This window comes from Gorilla gorilla, chromosome 3 (assembly GCF_029281585.2).
Source record: "Gorilla gorilla gorilla isolate KB3781 chromosome 3, NHGRI_mGorGor1-v2.1_pri, whole genome shotgun sequence".
NCBI lineage: Eukaryota > Metazoa > Chordata > Mammalia > Primates > Hominidae > Gorilla > Gorilla gorilla.
This window is the reverse complement of record NC_073227.2, coordinates 99,173,070-99,181,971: the sequence shown is the minus strand read 5'-3', so window position 1 is coordinate 99,181,971 and position 8,902 is coordinate 99,173,070. Positions and strand designations below refer to the sequence as shown.

At 34.2% G+C, this 8,902-nt stretch overlaps 1 protein-coding gene across 2 annotated transcripts in view; it reads right to left on the bottom strand.

Moving 5' to 3' along the window:
- Nucleotides 1-8,902, bottom strand: part of BMP2K (BMP2 inducible kinase) — a 143,703-nt gene that overhangs the window by 5,785 nt on the left and 129,016 nt on the right. The gene's annotated exons all lie outside the window — the stretch shown is intronic.

The window sequence follows — 8,902 nt, the reverse complement described above, 5'->3', positions numbered from 1 at the left end:
CTGCAAGTTCAAATAAATATTATTACAACATTCCAATGCATTTCAGAATCCTCTTGCACTAAATGTTAATATGTATTACACATGGCATTACAAATCCCTCATACGAGTTCCCTTAGAGGAAAAAATAATGTTGTCAATTCTTTGTCATTAGACTTAGAGAATGCATTTGACCTCAGGTAGATAGTTAAGTCTTAATGTAGACAGACTTATTCATATCTGGACCCTACACCCTGCCTCATCGTACTCTCACTGACAGCCAAATTTTATTTATAGCACACAGAATGTAGTAGACTAGCAAATTTTCTTCACCCCACCACCAAAATAACATTATTCTGCTAATTCTGAAAGCTCAGATTTCACATTCACCAAATACCTCCTGCTTATATTTCAACTCTTGTAAAGTTTTCCCATAGAGATCAACAAGCATGAACAGCCTGCCTGCTCAGTTACATATTTGTTTCACTATTTTTTTAAATCAGCATTGTATTTTTTATAAACCACTATCTTTTGAATTGAGTTAGCATGAATGGCCTCATCAAAGCTAAGGACCAGATACTATATGGAGACTGTATCAAGAACATCTGCCTTCTCTAGATGATATGACTTCCTTTAATTATAATATCTATACATTACATTAAAAAAGCGAGATGCCTTTAAAAACAAATCTAAACCATCTGGAGATGTTTTTAGCTCAGAATCCATTCAGTCACTTCATTTTCTGAGTTCATTCAACGAAAGAAATATAGGGCACTTTGCTATACACTGATTATACATTGGTGAGTAAAAGAAACATGGTTTCTGCTTTCAGGGGTTTACAGTCAGATGTTGTAAGTAAACATAAATTGTGACTAGTGCTCTGAAATAAAGGAGAGCAGGGAAATGGGCGCATAAACCTACTTTGGACAGTGGTGAAGACCTCCCTAAGGAGATGACAGTTAGGATTGAACAATGAGAAGGAGCCCAGCCATGCAAAGGATAAGCTGGAAGCAGCTTCCAATAAAAGCAATGGCATATATAAAGACATATTTAAGGGGCTGAAAATAGGCTATTGTGGCTGGGATATAGTGAGCAAGGGAGGATCAGGTACAAGATGAGGTAAGGAAGACTGGAAAAGGCCAGACTGTGAAGGTCCTTTAAGGCCATGATAAGCAGCATATATTTCATTATACACCTAATTCAAAATTCCGTGTATAATGGAAAGCTATTATTAAAATAGGTGTCATGATTAGGTTTACATTAAAAAAAATGACTGCTCTATAGAAAAACACTAAGGGGGCTGGGTGCGGTGGCTCACCCCTGTAATCCCAGCACTTCGGGAGGCCAAGGCGGGTGGATCACGAGGTCAGGAGTTTGAGACCAGCCTGGCCAACATGGTGAAACCCCATCTCTACTAAAAATAGAAAAATTAGCCAGGCATGTTGGCAGGTGCCAGCTGAGCCAGGAGAATCACTTGAAACTGGAAGACAGAGGTTGCAATGAGCCAAGATCGCACCACTGCACTCCAGTCTGGGCGAAAGAGCGAAACTCTGTCTCAAAAAAATAAATAAATAAATAAATAAGGGAAGGTAAGAAGGGGAGTTCAGGCAAAATGAAATTATAGTAATGCAAGTTAGAGATTTTGGTGGCCTAGATGACATGACAGTGGTGGCAGGGTGGGTCAAAGTAGAAAAAATAGAGATTGAAAACTCTTGGTGGATGGTAGCACCATTAACAGAAAGAAAAGAATGAGTGGCGTGATAGAAACCCATTTACCCTGATGTGATTATTATGCACTGTATACCTGTATCAACATATCTCATGTACCCCATAAATGTATATACCTACTATGTACCCACACACAAATTTTAATGAGCATAATTTTTTAAAAAATGAATAAGTTGGAAAGTGAAGAGGAGTACTACAAATTTTGTTTGGAGACATTAAGCTTGACATATGTGTGAGACAACATTTAAGTGTACAGCAGTTAGGTATCTGTGATTTGAAACCAATGGTTAGTTTTTGGCTGAAGAAAATAGATTTGGGAGTTATCACCATGCAGTTGGTATGCAGAGAGAGCCACAAGACTAAAGGGCATACCTCGGAAGAAAACATAGAAGAAAAGAAGATCCAAAACTGAGCCCTCAGTATAAAACATTCAGAAGTCAGCAGAGGAAGATGAACATGCAAAACAAACTACAAAGTAACAGCCAGAGAGGAGGAAGAAAACAGCTGAGTGCAATGTCACAGAAATGGAGAGAGAAGAACGTTTGAGGGAGGTAACAGACAACTGAGCTGGATGGTGCAAAGAGGTCCAGTAAACTAAGGACATAAAATGGCCACTGGATCTGGTCATCTTGTATAGTTTGTTGGCAATGTTGACATGAGTAGTGGTGCTAAAGAATGTGTGGGAGACAAGTATGTGAAGAATACCACCAGGTTATACTTAATTGCAAATATAATCTTCTGCCAGTTCCTTAAAACCAGCCAAGAGCTACATGCTGTATTTGTTATCCTTCCAGATTAAAAGCAAATCAAATGCAGATTCTCAAGTTTGACTTCTTCCCTACACAGCGTATTTACGATATTAAAAACAAAGTTAATTTTAGTGAATTTATTTTCATGAATTTTTATTCAAAAGCAAAATATGGGAAGAGGGGAAAAATAAAAATAAAATATGTACAGTTCCAGAAGATTTCCCATCATCCCTGACTGTGAAACATTTAACGTATTACTCCTCGAGCTGCATACCCACCCACAGCCACAACATTCACACCTCACGCCTGCTCACGGACACGTCCAAGTAACATTCCAATGTTGCCCAAAGTGTATTCTGCAGACGCTATTTCCCTAACAGGAACCAAGCCAAACAGTTCTGTGGTCTCAAGCAAACAAGTCTATGAAATGGTGCACTCTGCATTCTGCCTCCACTCCTACTCACCTGGAGTATGCTCATTAAAGGTGCTAATGAGTCCTACACAAAAGAATCTAATTTTATGAACCCTAGGATTTCCCAAATTGTCTTCACTACCCTTTTATTTACATGTAATGCCTGTTAACCTTTAAAACCAACTATGCAAAAGTACTTTGGGGAAATGCTGCTATACAACTTATCTTGAAATTTTCCATTTCTAGTTGTGTTCCTGAAGGTCTTCTGGAACATTTAACGTAGGACAGATAATTCATCTTGGAGAGTGTCACTTGGAAGTGAATTTAAATTCACCTTCTTTTTAAAATTATTACATTGTACTCTCTAGTCTTCTTAAAATTTACTGTTTTCATTATTCAACTGGCTACCATTACTTTTCAGAAGACATCTGTCACTTTATACTTCTCATTCTGTTGGCCCTTTGTCCATTTATCAAAGTTGTATTAATAGAAATACACATTTATAATTGTCAGTGTGGGTATAAATCTGTGGGTTTTTAACTTACTATTTTTAATGCATCTTTTCAGGTATCAACAGTCCATTATTTATTCTGATAGAAATATGATAAAATATTCCATATATAACTGTTCACTAGCAATAGAATATTTAGGTTGTTTCTAGTTTTTCGGCATTTTAGACACAACCATGATTCATGCACTTTTTCCTTCAGGGAGTAAAAAGGAAACCCTCCTTTTTTAGTATCAATTTCACTTTATTTATATACTATGATTCCCTCCTCATGGGTAATTAACACAGCTACTAAAGCTAACCCAATAATAATCCTGACAAGGTCACCACTATTCCACTTTCTTTATACACAAAATGGGATAACACATTTTATATCATAGAGCTATTGTGAAGAAAGGACTTAGAACGGTGCCTGACATATAATAAGCACTCTACCATCATCATGTCCTGGGAATGGCCAAATTCAATTATTTTATCCATCATACCCAACAAGCTTCTAGTAACTTTTCTGGGCCCAGTGGTTGCAGGTGAATATAAATGAGAGAGAAGTGCAGGGAGAAGCAAGTCTATGGCTAATTCAAGAGGAGCTGAGATCCACTTCAGAATTGACCAGAAGTAAGTAGACCAAAAATGTATATCCACACAGCATAAGGGTACATTTTAGATCCTGGAAATTCTATTTTTGATTTTTAGACAGCTATATTTGAGAACACAGTATAAGAAATGGAAACGCACTTTCAAAAAGAGCAAGAAAAGACACAATCATCTATACGACCTTTGTGCTTTCAGATTACATCTGCAAATAGTACGGGCAACTGGGGAAATTTTCTGCTGGTGTAGATACACTGGTTTTACTTATTTTGCCCCCCTACATAAAACTAAAATAACAATCAAAAATATTTATCCAAATTCCTGTTTTCTCCCATATTCTTGCAACCCACACTGACATTGTTTAAATATTTCACTCTACACTTTTACTGCTGTTATAAACTTATAAAAAGTAAAGAGCAGTAATGAGGCTCTCTGAAAGCATACTAAGAGAAACTATTAATCCTTTTATCTCTCCAGTACCTCCTGCTGAGGAAAAGTTAGGTTCCAGGCTGCAAGTTACCACAATCCAAGGTAAGTTTCTGCAGTAGCAGTGACCTACTTAATCATCTATTCATTATGAAACTACAGAAGAGCTGGGAAAGAAAGGTGAATTACACAAAAATAAAAAGTATTTCAGTATATTCTAAGGCTTTCAGTCCTATTCCATAGACATAAAAGACTGTCAGAATAAGTATTTTAAGTTATAAAGTTGGTTATAACTATACAATGCACAGCACTTTAGAATGTGACCTCTAGCTAAGAATGCCATAAACCTTCATACTCCATTTCTTTGCCTAAACATATTCCTATAATTTAAAAAAAAAAAATTTCAGATATTCCCACTATTTGTGTGTGGGGCCAGATTCCCACTAGTTGTTAGATTAAATAATACACATTTGATTTACTATGAAATTTAATCAGGATTATTTCACTGCTAAAGTTAATTTCCCAAAAGTATAAGCCTAAATATGTTGCTTTATAATTCAATATACCCTAAGTCCTAATAATCCCCATATTTACTGAGATCTGTATTATTAACATAAAAATAGCTGTTCTTCAAGCAGGTGGGAGACGGGGGTATAATATTTAGAATAAGCACTAACAACATGTATTTATGGCATTAAAAACTGTATAGATGGTGCACAGAATCATAACTCATTTACATTATTTTAGTACACTGTGAAATTTCATATATTCACCCACTGTTTTTATTTTTGGCTCTAAGTAATGTATTTCTTATTTTTCTTTAACTAAATATGGTAGAATGATATTTTGATGGTTTCTAGTCAAGATATTCTTTATTTCTGTTTTTGTGCTTTGGAACTACGAACTAAAAATTTTAGCTTTTTTATTATCTTAGGAAGTTGCATGTTAATTACTGACACTAAGCAAGTTTACTAATTATGCAGTGATTTAGTAAATAAATGCCGTGCAAAAATCTATATGATCAACCAATATCTGTAAACAAAACTTAACGAAAGGGTTAATCAATTAATTGAGAGCTATTATTTCAAATGCTGTTCCCCAACTAAGAATGAACCAATAGATTAGTCAAAACATAATACTAAGTAGATTTTTAGTGAAAAAAAATCAATAGGAATACATTCATATATTCCACATATTTATACAAAAATATAGAATTAAATTTTCTTTAGATAGCTTTGGTACAGAGTTACTAAGAATGTTTTTTCCTACTTTCAAACCAAGAACCAAATTTTCAAAGATTCATTATTGTAGATGGAATTATAACTATCTTATTTTCAGAGCCTAGTTAAAATAATAAAATCATAGACTTTCACAATATATAATAATTATGCTCTTATTGAGCCATAATTAATAATTAAGCCATTTCAAGTAGAACTTAAATGAAGGTATACGTCTACTTAACAAAAGAACTTGGAACAGAATACAAGTCTCAACATCAAATGCAGTGCTCTTTCAATTCTTTACTTCTGCTGAATTCTACTATCTGAAAATGAGAGCAAATCCTCATCTTTTGAGGTTGAGTCTGATTGCTGGAAACTGCCAAAATTCATTCAGAGCTAAATTCTGAGAATAAGGTGAGTGACTAAGACAATGCAGATCTCGGTAATTAATTAAGAACAGCAATGATAGGTTATAGTTTTAAATTCTCTTGTGTGGCTTGTAAACAGTCTCTCAGGAAAATTACAAGTATTGCAAAAAATGTCTGAGCAACGAAGTACCACTGAAATAAGTGTCAAGAGGACACAAATGGTACTTGAATCAGAAATGAATCAGAGGGAATAGGAACTAATATCCTGAAGCACAGTGCCAAGGGTTTTTCATATATTACCTCTTATCTCCCTACTATTAGGCCCCCACAACATTTTAGGGCAAAAACTGCTCTGTAAGATCTACTATGATCTTTCTTAGAACTTTTTTCTCTTCAATCTTATTAACCACATTTTCAGAAACTTTGTTTTCCATGTTAGTTCACTGTCATGACTTCCTATCGTTTCAAAGACATGCATTGTTAACACTCAAAACTCAGTCCTTGGCTTTGTCTTATCTCTTTGCACTTTTTCCTTTTGATGGCTTTAATACTCTTTCATAACTCCAATTATATCTTGAAAGCATAAGAAAGGATTCTAAGAGATTTAGTCCAACATCTTTTTATACCTAAGAAATCTGAGACCTGCCTAAATTTAAGGCTATATATCAAAGCCATAATAACTTCTCTGCTGCCACTGGCTTAAAACTCTCATCTGTAAATTCTACAATTAAACTACCAGTAGAATATTATCACCAGCAAAAATTCAACAGTTTATCACCAACACACTACAAAATACAAACACGGACCTGTCTTGCATTTATTTTGTATCATCATTAAAAAACCATGCCCCAAAAATAAAAGCCACGAACAGGATGAAGACTCTTTTGTTGAACCTGTATGATGAGTACCCTGTATTAAAATTTTTTTTTAATATTCTGTAGGGTTAAGTTCTAGAAACACTATAAGGCTTTATCAACAAACAAAAGAATACTCAACTTTACAAAATCCATGAGAGATAAACATCCAAATAAGCCTGAGTTTTCTCATCTAGAAAATAGAGACAATAACAGAACTTACCTGATAGGGATGATGTTAACATAATTCATTTTATTTAGTGAATGTTCACTAAATATTGGGTGGGGGTGTGTGTTAGATTACTAATGTGTATTTTGATAATGAATTCATTCAGCAAGGTATTGTATGGGATACAAAGAAGAATAAGACAATACCAGACTTCAAGAAGCTTACTTACTTAAAAAGTTGTGAAATAATTATGTACATTTATGCATTCAGAAACATGCTAATCTGACTCTAGTGATCTGGAAAATAAGTGACCAAGGTAATAACAATAGGATAATTTTGAAAAACAAGCTTATATTCACCAAATAAATACAAGAACATGAATTTGCCCATTCTGTGATTATGAGTCTTCATAAAAGGCTATGTTTAGGCCTTTTATGAAGGTGTTAAAATTTGATAATGAATTCATTCAGCAAGGTATTGTATGGCATACAATACAATACAATACCTTGGTGGGAAAATTTCAGACATCATAGCCTTGCACAGTCCAAACAAGGATTCTAAACTCAAAAGTTAAAATTTGTAGTCAATGCCTAAAACAACATTTCTTAGGCTACATTTTCATATATTTGTTATAGCATTTTTTAAACAAATACTTCATAAAAAGAATGAGATCCTAGTTAATGCCACACTATTTTAAACAAATATTGCAATACATTATTAAGTAAATAAACCTTTATAAACTATACCAAAAAATTCAAAATATTTAGAAAATATCCAATATGAAGAGAGAAGCATGTTTGCATCATACTATGCATATTACCGCTCTTCTAGAATCAGGTTTCCCTCTTTTCCTTTTAGAGGTCAGTTGTTCTTTTAGTTATAAAACAGGTGGTACATTTTTAATCATATAAGAAGCTTCCAGTGTCAGGGAAATTTTGTTTTGATGTTCTTTTCTTACCTATCAGATTATAGAAGATAAATGGCTTGAAACTTCTATTGTAATTACATGCCTTCTGTTGTCTCATCATTGAGGGTGTACGGGAGGGGCTATAAGACTTCAAAGTTCACTTTGAATTGGCAGCATACTGCCTGCCATCATCTCCCAGCAATTTACCATGTTAGTCACAAGGATTAGTGGATTAGGAGAAGGTTTTATCAAAATCTGTACTGCTTCTCAGAAGGCAGGCCAAGTGACAGGGTTTGAGTATAAGAAGAGAATCCTAATAGTTGTGAACAGTATTTCCCAGCCAGATGAAAAATGCCATAAAACTGACATTTCCATTATGTTCTCATATTAATATAAATTTTTCTTTAAAATAGGTTAATGATTTGTTTTGCTATTTACAGAATAGGGTTTAGAATGAGACAAAGCCAGATTCCTACTTATAAACTATGTAAGCTTAAGCAAGTCAGTGAACCTTTCTGAGCCTCATTTTCTACTCTATGTATACAGTGGAATTCAGTATATTGTAACTATTATTGCTAACATACTGAAGTTCTTCAAGAATCATACACTAGAATATAAAATAAACAATACACCTCATTGTAGCTTATAAAATGGCCCAGCATTTGGACTGACAATCTGTAAATGTTATGTTCCAACAAATATTTGCTCTATGTAAGGTAATGTTTCCCAATCCTAAACTCAATTTAACTTCCTATTAGATAATAAAGCCCACGAGGTGGGTCTAGGGTCTTTGGGAGCATTGAGGAAGTTCACCAAACCTAATTAAAAATTAAATGCAATATAAGAAATCTAAAACTTCAGTGACCTAATTAATATGGCCTACATGTCACCAAAACTCTTCAAATACAATTTTAGAATTTCATGAAAACTACGTTTTAGAAGTTGTAGGTGTTTATTAAAATGGGGTGGTCCACACTACATTATATAATTCACA